Below are 13,223 nucleotides of genomic sequence, written 5' to 3'. Positions count from 1 at the left end.
AAGCTGCATTAGCACCTCTGTGCTGGCCTGAGAGAGAAACGGGCGGACTCTAGCTATGTTCTTAAGATGATAAAATCCAATCTTAGTTATGTTTTTTATGTGTGGAATAAAATTTAGCTCAGAGTCAAAAATCACGCCCAGATTTTTAACTGATTGTGCTGGTTTAAAATCCCGTAATTTTGGTAAAATCTTCTCTCTCTGACCTTCAGGACCGATAACTAAAACCTCAGTCTTGTCCTGGTTGAGCTGTAGGAAATTCACTGCATCCATGACTTGATGTCTGAAATACAGTTAAAAAGGGTTTCTATTGGCCCTGAGTCATCGGTAAGACACCAATTTCAACATGTTTCTGTGTAACATGTTCAGAAATCTGTCAGAACACATGTAACTTTGTTTCATCCTCAGGTGGACAATGAGAGGGTTGAACAGCTGGTTGGGGGTGAAGACACATTTGAAGACCTAGTCAAACAGCCAGGTGTCCATAAAGCTGCCCAGGAAAATGTGGTGAAGAGCCAGCAGCAAAAAGGAAGTCCAGGGAGGGTGTCGACGATCAATTTGAAGTTGGGGACCTTGTTCTACAGAAAAATGTCAAGGAGCAGGAACGAAAGGGCGGGAAATTGGCTAATGACATGCTTGGCCCTTTCAAAATAATGAAAATAGAAGACAAGGTTGCGACTCTGTCTTCAAAGAAGGACACATTCATCTCCAACATTGACCATCTGAAGAAATTCATCAAGCCACAGCAGCGTGTCCCAAGAAACCTCCAAAAGATGTCTTCCCTGGCAGTGGCAACAACTACGGAACCCTGCGAGACCCCTTCCAGCCACACTGGTGCCACCCATTGTAAGCATCCCCGACAGCAGGACAGCACCTTATGTGGAGTGATTGTGTGCAAAGTAAGATGAGTCCATGGAGTACGATGCAATATTCCACAAAGTGCAACGATGCCTTCTTTTTGTCCTGTCCTCCGCAGTGCAGCAGCTGAACCACCGTGCAGCAGGAGGTCAGGAGGTCAGGAGGTCAGGAGGCTCTCCATGGTGGAGCGGTAGAAGTTTGTGAGCAGCTTCACGGGGAGATGTGCCTGGCGCAGCTTCCTGAGGAAGTCCAGTCTCTGTTGGGCCTCCCCACCTGGTGTGAGATGTGGGTGGACCAGGTGAAGTCTTCAGAGATGTGGACCCCCAGGAACTTGAAGCTCTCCACTCTCTCTACCTCCTCCCCATCGATGTAGAGGACAGAGTGCTCAGTTCGCTTTGCTCTTCTAAAGTCCACTATCATCTCCTTGGTCTTTCCAGTGTTGAGGCTCAGGTTGTTGTGACGACACCATCGTCGTAGATGCTGGACTTCCTCCCTGTAGGCTGATTCATCGTTGTCTCTGATCAGTCCTATGATGGTGGTGTCGTCTGCAAACTTAACGATGGCGTTGCTGGAGTGAGCAGGAGTAGAGAAGTGGGCTGAGGACACAGCCCTGAGGAGCGCCGGTGTTCAGGATGAGAGTGGAGGAGATGTGGTTTCTGATCCTGACATTCTGGGGTCTGTTACTGAGGAAATCCAGTATCCAGGAACACAGTGAGGAGCCGAGCCCAGGTCGCTCAGCTTCATAACCAGTCTGTGAGGAAGAACTGTATTGAAGGCGGAGCTGAAATCCACAAACAGCATTCTCACGTAGGTGTTACACCCTTCCAGGTGTGTGAGGGCTGTGTGGAGAGATGTGATGACGGCGTCTTCCGTTGACCTGTTTGCCCTGTATGCAAACTGATGTGGATCGAGGTCAGGAGGAATAGCAGCCTTAATATGGGAAGATATGAGTCTTTCGAAGCATTTGGTTATGATGGGGGTTAGAGCAACAGGGCGATAGTCATTCAGGCAGCTCACTGTGCTCTTCTTAGGCACAGGGACGATGGTAGCTGTTTTAAGGCAGGTGGGGGCTGTAGACTGTAGCAGCGAGAGGTTAAAGATGGTGGTGAAAACCTCTGCCAGCTGTTTAGCACAGGACTTTAGCACTCTTCCTGGGATGCCGTCTGGACCCGGTGATTTCCTCACATTGACTCTGCTCAGGGTGTCTCTGACCTGATGTTGCTGCAGCTGGATGGGGGTGTCGGTCCTCTCGGGCAGAGCAGCCAAGGTGGGGGCCTGTCCATTGTGTTGGTCAAAACAGGCAAAGAACCGGTTCAGAGTGTCTGGTAGAGTGCTGTCTGTGCAAACTGATGTTGTCTGACCATCCTTATAGCCTGTGAGTCTCTTGCCCCTTGCCACATGTTCCGGGTGTTGTTGTTGTCAAAGTGCTTCTCAATGCGCTGTTTGTATTTGCGCTTGGCCGTTTTGATGCCTTTCTGCAGGGATCGCCGTGCCTCTTTATAAGCCTGCTGATCTCCTGACTTAAAGGCGGTCCCCCGTGCTCTCAGCAGAGCGCGCATCTCACTGTTAAACCATGGTTTTTGGTTTGGAGACACTTTAACAGTCCTTGTTGTTGTGACACTCTCGGAGCAGAAGTTGATGTAGGAGAGCACAGCAGATGTGTGACTCTCCAGGTCTGCCCCTTCTGCAAATTTCCCCCAGTCTGTGGTCTCAAAACAGTCCTGCAGGGCTGAGGTGGCTTCTTCAGTCCATACACCAACTGTTTTTGTTGACAGTTTCTGACTGCAGATCTTAGGTCTATAAGCAGGGATCAGGGACAGAGAGAGATGGTCTGAGAGTCCCAGATGTGGCAGGGGGGACGCTTTGTAGGCACCAGGAATGTTTGTGTAGACCTGGTCCAGAATGTTGCTTTCCCTTGTTGGAAAGTTCACATTCTTAGAGAATCTTGGCAGCACTGACTTCAGATTGGCATGATTAAAGTCACCTGCTGCAATCATAACACAGTCAGGGTGCGCCGATAGCTGCTGGTTTATGGAACGTTGTAGCGTATCCATAGCAACCTTAGCATTAGCCTGCGGCGGCACATAAACTGCTGCTATGGTGACGGATGTTATTTCTCGTGGTGAGTACAGAGGTCCGCATTGTACTATCAAGTACTCTATGTCCGGACAGCAGTGAATGTCCTTAATCATGGAGTTGGTGCACCAGTTATTGTTCACATAGACACACAGTCCTCCGCTGCGTATCTAACCGGACACCATTGTTCTGTCCGCTCGGAAGTTAGCGTAGCCTTCTAGCTCGATCGCGGCTTCCGGGATGAGAGAGTCCAGCCAAGTCTCTGTTATTACCATCACACAGTAATCCAAACAGTGTGAGGTAATCCGCAATCGTAGTTCGTCCATTTTGTTGTTGAGCGACCAGGAGTTGGCGAGAAAAAGACTCGGAATGGGCGGTTTGTGAGGGTTAGCATTTAGCCTAGCCCTTAGCCCGGCTCTCTTCCTTCTCTTTTGCTTGCGATGCCTCCGTCGCCTGCGCCACTTCAGCGGGAGGATGGTGTGAGCAGAGTCCTCAGTCAACCGGATCTCTGGTGGAAGGAAGTCCCAGCTGCTGTTTGTAAACAAGCAGCGGTTTACGTTGTCCTTAACCATGATGAGCTCTGCTCTGCTGTACTGTACATGAGCGACAGTGAGTCCGTAGTGAAAAAGAAAGTTGAGAACAAACAAAGTACAGAAGTTGCTGGAATGTGGAGAGCACCGGGCCGCTGCATTCACACGCGCCGCCATCATGCCTGCAGAATAGAATAGCCTGAAGCTGGATGGTGAAGGATCCTGTCTGAGATCGGAATGTACCGAGAGGGGGCGGGGCTACGTCATAGAGGATTGATGACAGGCTATTTTACCTACCTCGGCATACACATCAACACACACACTCACACACATTCATTTTTGGTGATATGATGAAATCATATCAAAGGGGGGAACTGTTAGGGATATACTTTAATTAGCGCTACTACTATGGGACAATTGTATCAACTGCACATTAGGCCGTTGTGACACTTGTTCCTGAGACAAGTACACTGATGTGGCATGGTGGGGAGTTGCACTCCCCTCCACTTGTGGCAGTGTGGCTTCTAATTACTGGGCGTCTATAAATATCCCTGCTCCGCCCTTCCTCTTCCTCTTCCTCCTTCATGGGACTGACAGACATGTGGCGCCGTCCTGACAGTGTGTCTGTGCAGGATAGTGTTTGGCCTCCCACAAAGGTACGCATGTCCTGTTTCTCTTTAGTCCGCTTAGCAGCCTCAGCAGTGTATTTACCCCAGCCCTGCGTTTCACAGCTATGAATTGACGGGGAGCTGGACCGCCCAGGAGTCTGTGTGGGAGCGGTGTGTTTCTTGCAGCCGCCGCCGCTGCTGTATTGGGCTGTGTATGCTCTCCTTCATGCTGCCAGGTGTGCCAATCCCTCCTCAGTAGGGAATAGTGATTTATTGTTTAGATTAATTTCATTATTTTGGTGTGATTTCATGGTTTGTTTTACAGTGGTGCAGTCATCAGCTGCAGTTGACCCCGGGCTTTACTGCTGTTTTGGCTCTCCTTCTCTGGATGTGCTTGACACCTGCTCGTCGCACCACGGCCTCCTCAGTGCACCCTGCTGCCCTCGGGGCCTGATGGACCACCCAGGCTCCTTAAGAAGTGTGGCTCTCCTGCATCGAGCCTCGGAGCTTGGGCATGCGCCGTGCTCGGGTATTTTTAGAAATGCAGACGCACTCTTCCTTTTGATTTTCTTTTTTTTTCCTTCTTCTGTTCGATTGCGTTGATTAGTGATTACGTTGGTTTATTGTTTTCTATCCAATTCCTTTGGTTTTGTTATTTTGGAATGATTTGTTTTTTTATTTCGTATAAATTAATTTGTTCTCCTTTTCCTTTGAATATTGTTTAGGTATTGGATTTTTGTTTTTGGGGTTTGAGGGCTGTCATCATTTTGTGAGTTTAATTGTTGATTTTCTTTTCTTTTGGCAGGTGCTGGGGGCCCTGGAGTGGCAGCGGTTCCCTGGTGGTGGTCCCTTTTTCACTTTTTTGTTTGCTGTGTCACAGGTGCTGTGTGGTTTTGGGATCCTCCCCCCTTTCTGTTACCGCTGTCGTGGTAAGCCCCATCCCTGTCCAGTTTGGTTTTGTTTGGCAGGCCTCAAACCCCATTTATTTTGAGTTAGTCTGTTGATTTTAACATTGGGAATTTAATAAAGTTTGTTTTAATTTGAAATCACGTCTCCGGTCCAGTGAGTCATTTGAACCTGGTTTAGCATTTGAGATCCTGGGGTGCAAGTCCCCAGGTGGCGTTGTCTTTGATTTGGTTGAGTTCTGGTTATCCCCCCCATTCATTCTGCCACACTTAGTTTATAAGATATTCTGTTAAAGTGTAAACATACCCACATGTTCCGGAAATATCAACACACACACTCACTAGTGTTCCAAAACATACCGGATAAGGATGTCAGCTCTTGGTTGGCAGCTGACATCAACATCAAACTGTCCAATTGCAAACAAAGTCCAGCCTATCTGTCGGGGCCCAGCCCAGAAGAACATGGAATAAAAACCCTGTTTCATCAACAATCAGGATCCTTTCGGGGTGAAATACTTTGTATCTTTCCCTGTAGGGTCCAGCGCTGAGCATTATATCTGGCTGTACTTAAATAAATGGTAATAATATGAAGTCAGTCGTTTTGGCATTCTTTATACCAAGCATAGAATAAAAGAACCGGATGGAGTCAGCTGGACAGAAGTCCTGGGCTCCAACAGTGGTTGCTGGTGACCTGGTGGTGGTGGTTGCTGTTGACCTGGTGATGGTGGTTGCTGTTGACCTGGTGGTGGTGGTTGCTGGTGACCTGGTGGTTGCTGTTGACCTGGTGGTGGTGGTTGCTGCTGACCTGGTGATGGTGGTTGCTGTTGACCTGGTGGTGGTGGTTGCTGGTGACCTGGTGGTTGCTGTTGACCTGGTGGTGGTGGTTGCTGCTGACCTGGTGATGGTGGTTGCTGGTGACCTGGTGGTGGTTGCTGGTTGTCCTTCGAATCACCTTGGAAGACCTGACGGATTCTGGATGCCGACCTGCTGCTGACGTCACTTCCGGTGAGTGTTTTCCGTGTTGGTGAAGCTTGCGAGCGACTGAAGTGCTTGCTGTCTCTCTCTTGCTATCACTGTTAATTCACAAAGCAATCAAAAAATTGGGGTTATTTACGCCCCCGATTGACCAGTGATCTCTCGTGAATTACATCTCTTCTCCGCCGTTAGCGCCACCGGCGTGCTAACTAGCTTAGCATGCTAACTAGCTTGGTCCGCCGGGACCGCTATGGCGTCCTCCCCTCTGTCTTCTTTTCTTTCCTGCTCAGTGTGCCGTATGTTGAGTCAGAACCCTGCCTCCCTTGACGATAGGGGTATTTGCGTAAAGTGCAGTGTATTGACAGCGCTGGAGGCCAGGGTAACCGAGTTAGAGGAGCGGCTGCGCAGATGTGAGGGGCAGGGCAGCGCTAGCTACAGCGAGGTAGCGACAGGGCTTGCAGCCCGCTCCTGCAGTGAGAGGAGTGTTAGCAAGCCTAGCCCCGCAGCATGACCCAAGCAGCCGGGGCAAGACCAGGACCGGTTTGTGACAGTCCGGAGGAAGGCTAGTGCTAAGCACCGCCACGTAGCACTCCAAGAACCGCTTCACGTCTGCAATAGGTTCTCTCCCCTCAGCGACGACACACCGGCTGAACTGGACACGCTGGTGATTGGCAGCTCTATAGTTAGAGACGTGAAGCTGCCAGCGGTGAAGGTTAGGTGTTACCCGGGGGCCAGAGTGGGGGACATCGAGGGGAACCTTAGGCTTTTAAAACAGGAAGGTAGGAAATTCCGTCGAGTTGTGATTCACACAGGCGGTAATGATGCCTGGCGGAGACAATCAGAGGTGCTCAAATTACAAGTAGCCTCGGTGTGTGAATTGGCTAAGTCGATGTCTGATGCTGTAATATTCTCTGGTCCCCTGCCCAATTTGGTCAATGATGAAATGTATAGCCGACTTTCATCATTCAATCGCTGGTTGTCTAGATGGAGTGAGGAAAACGGAGTTATTTTTCTAAACAACTGGTGCACCTTCTGGGGAAAGCCTGGGCTCATCCACAGGGACGGCATCCACCCAACTTTGGATGGTGCAGCCCTTTTAGCTCACAATATGGCTGATCGGCTTCGTATCCTAAATTGACAATCCAGCTATGAGCCCCGGGCACAGAGCGGTCGTGTAGAACGCTCCTCTGTTGATCTTGTTGATCCCGTCACTAATCCTGCTCCCGGCTTTTTACAAGTCAAGCATGGAGGTTTACCTAGGCAAACAGACTGTGTCTGTCCATAGTGCTCAAAGCATTAGAAAAAAGTCAGTGGGTAAAAAGCTTAACACCTGTACGAGACAGAATAACTCTTCCAGTAGGAAATACATAAAATGTGGTCTACTAAACATTAGAGCAATCTCCACTAAATCTCTGTTAGTTAATGACCTTATCGGTGACATTGATCTCCTTGCTCTAACAGAAACTTGGCTTCAGCAAGATGATTATGTGAGGCTCAATGAATGTACCCCTCCAACCGATGTTAATTTCCAAACAGCTAGATCAACAGGTGGAGGTGGAGGTGTGGCAGTGATATCCCACTCCAGTCTTCTTCTTAAACCCAAAACTAATGTTAAATTCAACTCTTTTGAAAGCTTAATACTAACGCTTACTTGTCCAAATTGGAAGAATCAAAAAGCTGTGCTATTAATTATTGTGTATCGACCTCCTGGTCCTTACTCTGACTTTTTAACTGAGTTCTCAGAGTTTTTAAGCAATATAGTATTGGCTCATAACAAGATAATTATAATAGGTGACTTTAACATCCATGTGGATGATTCTGGTGACAGTTTGAGTAATGCGTTCATTGCAGTATTAGATAGTATCGGTTTCACTCAAAATGTTGATGAATCCACTCATAGTCACAAGCACACCCTGGATCTGGTCTTAACATATGGGATAGAAGTCAGTGACCTAAATGTTCTCCCTCAGAACCCCATACTCTCAGACCATTTTTTGATTACTTTTCAGGTTTTGATTGAAGACTACTCTGCTCAAAAAGATAAAATTCAGCTGATACGGACATTATCTGAAAAATCTGTGGCTCGGTACAAAGAATTGGTCCAGCCTGCATTTGCTGCATTATCTTGTGAACTCACAGAAATGAGCTTATTGACCAGTGGTGATAATAGTGATCAGTTCGTTGACAGTGTTATGCACTCACTAAAATCTGCCCTTGACGTAGTGGCTCTGTTGCAGCTGAAAACCAATCGACCCAGGCGCGTTGCTCCATGGTTTAATTCTGAAACCCGTGTTCTCAAACAAAAAACTCGGCAATTAGAAAGACTGTGGCGTAAATCTAAAGCGGAACAATCTCTGAAGGCTTGGAAATGTAGCTTGCTAAGCTATAAACAAACTCTTTTTAAAGCCAAGACATTATATTACTCTTGTTTAATAGAAATAAACAAAAATAACCCTCGGTTTCTGTTCAACACTGTAGCCAGACTGACAACCAGTCATACTGTAGTGGAACCAGTAATCCCAGAATCTTTAAACTGCCATGACTTTCTTAAATTCTTTAATGATAAAATCATAACCATCAGAGGTAAAATCAGTGAAGCGCTTTCCTCAGATCAAGCTCAGGGAATCCAGCCACTGCCGCCACCTGAAATACCTGAAATACTAGATAGTTTCTTATCAGTAGATGGGGCTGAGATTACTTTGATTGTAATGTCTTCTAAAACTTCAACCTGTCTCCTAGATCCAATTCCAACTAAGCTTTTCAAAGATTTTCTTCCAGTTATCTTAAATACGATCATAACTATAATAAATACATCTCTAGAAATTGGCTATGTGCCACAGTCATTTAAATTCGCAGTAATCAAACCACTGCTGGAAAAACCTAATCTTGATCCTGATATCCTAGCCAACTACAGACCGATATCAAATCTGCCTTTTATTTCAAAAGTCCTGGAAAAAGTTGTGGTTAAACAGATTTGCCGCCACCTACAGGACAATAGTTTATTTGAGAAATTTCAGTCAAGATATAGAGCTTATCACAGCACTGAGACTGCGTTAGTTAAAGTCACTAATGACTTGCTATTGGCGGCTGACGCAGGTCTAGTCTCAGTCCTGGTTCTCTTAGACCTCAGTGCAGCTTTTGATACAATTGACCACAATATTCTCCTGCAGAGGTTAGAATGTGAGGTCGGCATCAGAGGAAAAGCCCTCTGCTGGTTCAAATCCTATTTATCTAATAGGTACCAATTTGTTCACGTTAACCAACAGTCCTCACCGTGCTCCCAGGTCAGTTATGGGGTTCCTCAAGTGTCCGTGCTCGGGCCAATTTTATTTCTGTTGTATATGCTTCCTTTAGGGAACATAATTAGAAGTCATGATATCAATTTTCATTGTTATGCAGATGACACACAATTGTATTGATCTATGAAACCTGATCAAACTAATCAAATAGACAGACTCAGTGACTGTATCAGAGAAATTAAAACCTGGATGACTACGAACTATCTCCGTCTGAATCCTGGCAAAACAGAGGTCATTATACTAGGCCCCCATAAACTGCGAGAGTGTCTATCTGAACAGATTATCACCTTAGATAACGTCAGTGTATCCTCCTCCTCTACTGTCAGGAACCTCGGGGTCTTATTTGACCAGGATATCTCCTTTAAAGCACACATCAGCCTGGCTTGTAAAACAGCATATTTCCACTTGCGCAACATAGCTAAAATAAGAAACATTCTACCTAGAAGCGATGCAGAAAAACTCATCCATGCATTTGTTTCTACTAGACTGGACTACTGCAATTCACTTCTTGCAGCCTGCCCAAAAAGTGCGTTAAAAAACTTTCAGTTGGTTCAAAATGCGGCCGCCAGATTATTAACCGGAACTAGAAGAGGCGAACACATTACTGCCATTCTAAAATCTCTTCACTGGCTTCCTGTCGAGTTTAGAGTTAGATTTAAAATCCTTCTCCTCACTTACAAAATCCTAAATGGGATGGCTCCGACCTATCTCCAAGATGCTTTAACGCCTTATCAACCAATCAGAGCACTTCGCTCTCAAAATGCAGGGTTACTGGTGACTCCTAGAGTCTCTAAATGGACATTGGGTGGAAGAGCCTTTAGCTATCAGGCACCATTTTTATGGAATCAGCTTCAGAATCAGAATCAGAATCAGTTTATTGTCATTGCACAAAGTGCAACGAAATTTCAAGCAGCATCCGTGTATATATAATTTAAAAGAACAACCAACAATAGTGCAAATTTAAAAGGAAAACATAAATAGAAAAAAAAAAAAAAATCATATATAGAAAAGAACTTGCAGTATTTGCAGATTATTGCACATTTCCATGAGTGCGTGTCTGTCAGTGACCCTTCAGATTCAGTGCAGTGATGGCTTGTGGAAAGAAGCTGTTTCTTAGTCTGTTTGTCTTTGTTTTGATGGACCTGTAGCGCCTGCCAGAGGGGAACAGTTCAAACAGGTGGTGTGCTGGGTGGGTACTGTCTCTTTTGATTGCCTCAGCTCTGCTGAGGCAGCGGGATGTGAATAAGTCTCTGATGGAGGGAAGAGGGCATCCGATGATCTTTTCAGCTGTCCTCACCACTCTTTGTAGTCTCTGCCTGTCTGCCTCGGTGCAGTGGGAGAACCACACGGTGATGCAGTAGGTCAGGATGCTCTCGATGGTGGAGCGGTAGAAGGTCACCAGCAGCTTCTCACAGATGTTACTTTTCCTGAGAACTCTCAGGAAGTGCAGACGCTGCTGTGCCTTCTTAAAGACAGCTGAGGTGTTTGCAGACCAGGAGAGGTTGTCGGTGATCACAGTGCCCAGGAAGGTGAAGGTGTGGACCCTCTCCACTGGATCCCCGTGTATGAAAAGGGGAGGTGGATCAGACCTGCGTTTCCTGAAGTCCACGATGACTTCTTTGGACTTTGTGGTGTTCAGAGACAGGTTGTTTGCCGAGCACCACTCAGCCAGTTTCAGGACTTCATCCCTGTAGGCAGACTCATCGCCCCTGGTGATCAGTCCCACCACCGTTGTATCATCCGCAAACTTAATGATGGTGTTGCTGGAGTGGGCGGGTCTGCAGTCCGTGGTGTAGAGGGTGTAGAGCAGTGGACTCAGCACACACCCTTGTGGAGAGCCTGTGCTCAGTGACCGGGTGGAGGACTGGTGGGGCCCCAGTTTAACCGTCTGGGGTCGGTTTGTCAGGAAATCTTTGATCCAGGTGCAGGTGAGTGGGGGGAGTCCCAGATCGATCAATTTCCTGACCAGGGTGTCGGGGATGATGGTATTAAAGGCTGAGGTGAAGTCAACGAAGAGCATCCTGACGTAGCTCTCCCGATGTTCTAAGTGGCTCAGCGCAGTGTGCAGTGTGATGGCTATGGCATCCTCTGTTGACCTGTTTGCTCTGTAAGCGAACTGGTAGGGGTCGAGAGAGGCAGGAAGGCAGGACATGATATGGTTGAGAACCAGCCGTTCCAGGCACTTAGTGATGATGGGTGTAAGTGCCACTGGGCGGTAGTCCTTATGGCTGGTGGTGGCAGATTTCTTTGGCACTGGGATAATGGTGGCAGACTTCAGGCACGCTGGGATGGTGGACTGTGTCAGGGAGAGGTTAAAGATTTTGGTGAAGACCTGCGAGAGTTGTGTGGCGCAGGCCTTGAGCACCTTCCCCGGTACACCGTCCGGTCCAGAAGCTTTCCTGGGGTTCACCTTTTTCAGCACCCTTTCCACTTCATGTGCCTGCACAGTCAGTGCTTGGGAGCTGGAAGTTGGATGTGGCTGAGGGGGTGTGACTGCAGCCTTTTGGGCGGGGGTCTCAAAGCGTGCAAAGAAGGTGTTCAACTCCTCTGCTAGTGCGGTGCTCGGGACCACTCCTGAGTTTGTATGACCCTTGAAGTTTGTGATCTGCTGAATTCCCTGCCACACCAACCGAGAGTTGTTGTCAGAGAGGTGGCTTTCAATCCTCTGTCTGTGCTCTGCTTTCGCTTTCCTGATTCCTCTCTTCAGGTCAGCTCTGGCAGCACTGTACAGTTCCTTGCTTCCAGATCTGAAGGCGGTGTTTCGGTCCATGAGGAGTGTCTTGACATGGCTGTTCATCCAGGGCTTCTGATTTGGGAACACTCGGATGTGTTTTTCCACTGTTACATTCCCCGTACAGAACTTAATGTAGGATAGTACAGCCTCTGTGTGTAGGGTCAGGTCCTGGTGTTCAAAGACACTCCATTCAGTGTGCTGGAAACAGTGCTGGAGTTGAAGAAGAGCATCTTCGGGCCAGGTTGTGATGGTCTTGGTCACTGGAGCTGTGCCTCTTCTTAGCGGTGTGTAAGCAGGGGCGAGGAGCAGAGACAGGTGGTCTGACTGGCCTAAATGTGGCAGTTGTATGGCTCTGTATGCATGTTTGATGTTTGTATAGACGTGATCTAGGGTGTTTTCCCCTCTAGTAGCACAGCTTACATGTTGGTAGAATTTAGGCAGGACAGACTTCAGGTTTGCCTGGTTGAAGTCTCCTGCAACAATGTGTACGCCGTCGGGGTAAGACTGCTGTAATGTATTTAATACGTCCGCTAATAGCGTGAGAGCTATGCTAGTGTTAGCATCCGGTGGTATATAAGCGGCCGTGATTAGCACAGCTTTTAGCTCCCTGGGCAGGAAAAACGGACGGGCTTTGACAGAAATGAACTCTATGTCCGGTGAGCAGTGTGTGTGCATAATAGTGTTGTTTGTAGACCAGTCGTTGTGTACGTAAATGCACAGGCCACCACCTCTCCTCTTACCGGAATCACTGTTGCGGTCCCACCGGTACATTGAGCGGCCAGCTAGCTGCACTGCGGCGTCGGGGATCCGCGGGTGAAGCCAGGTTTCTGATATGATCGATACACAGCAGTCTCTCACGTATCGATTTCCTTCCATGAGCAGTTCTAGTTCATCCATTTTGTGGATCAAAGACCGTGCGTTGGTCAGAAACATACTCGGGAGGGGAGGCTTGTGTGGGCTTCTCCTCAGTCGGGCTAGCAGGCCAGACCGGCAGCCTCGCTTCTGCTTCCTCTCTCTTCTCCGCCTACGCCGCCTGCCGGGCCCGACAACAATCCACGGAGCGCCGGGCGGTCTCCCGATGTTGTTTGGAATGTTGTAGAAACGGCTCGATTCTGCTGATATTGTTCGTTTTGCATTAAATCCAATATCCAGAAGTTCCTGGCGGCTGTAGACGAGATTTGCGCGTGAAAGGACAAACAAAACACTTAAAAGAAGGAAAAACACGGAGCTACGAGCCGCAG

The 13,223-nt window shown here is 47.8% G+C and overlaps 1 long non-coding RNA gene across 1 annotated transcript; it reads left to right on the top strand.

The window, feature by feature from the left end:
- The first annotated feature begins 4,038 nt into the window (after nt 1-4,038).
- On the top strand, nt 4,039-5,079 carry LOC115392703 (uncharacterized). The gene is made up of 4 exons (XR_003931898.1): nt 4,039-4,117; nt 4,193-4,305; nt 4,395-4,598; nt 4,875-5,079. It is a non-coding gene; the product is annotated as an uncharacterized LOC115392703 (long non-coding RNA).
- The last annotated feature ends 8,144 nt before the right edge of the window (nt 5,080-13,223 follow it).

The sequence above is a fragment of the Salarias fasciatus genome, chromosome 1 (genome assembly GCF_902148845.1).
Source record: "Salarias fasciatus chromosome 1, fSalaFa1.1, whole genome shotgun sequence".
NCBI classification, from domain to species: domain Eukaryota; kingdom Metazoa; phylum Chordata; class Actinopteri; order Blenniiformes; family Blenniidae; genus Salarias; species Salarias fasciatus.
The sequence above is the reverse complement of the archived record's forward strand: the minus strand, read 5'-3'. Positions and strand labels throughout refer to the sequence as shown.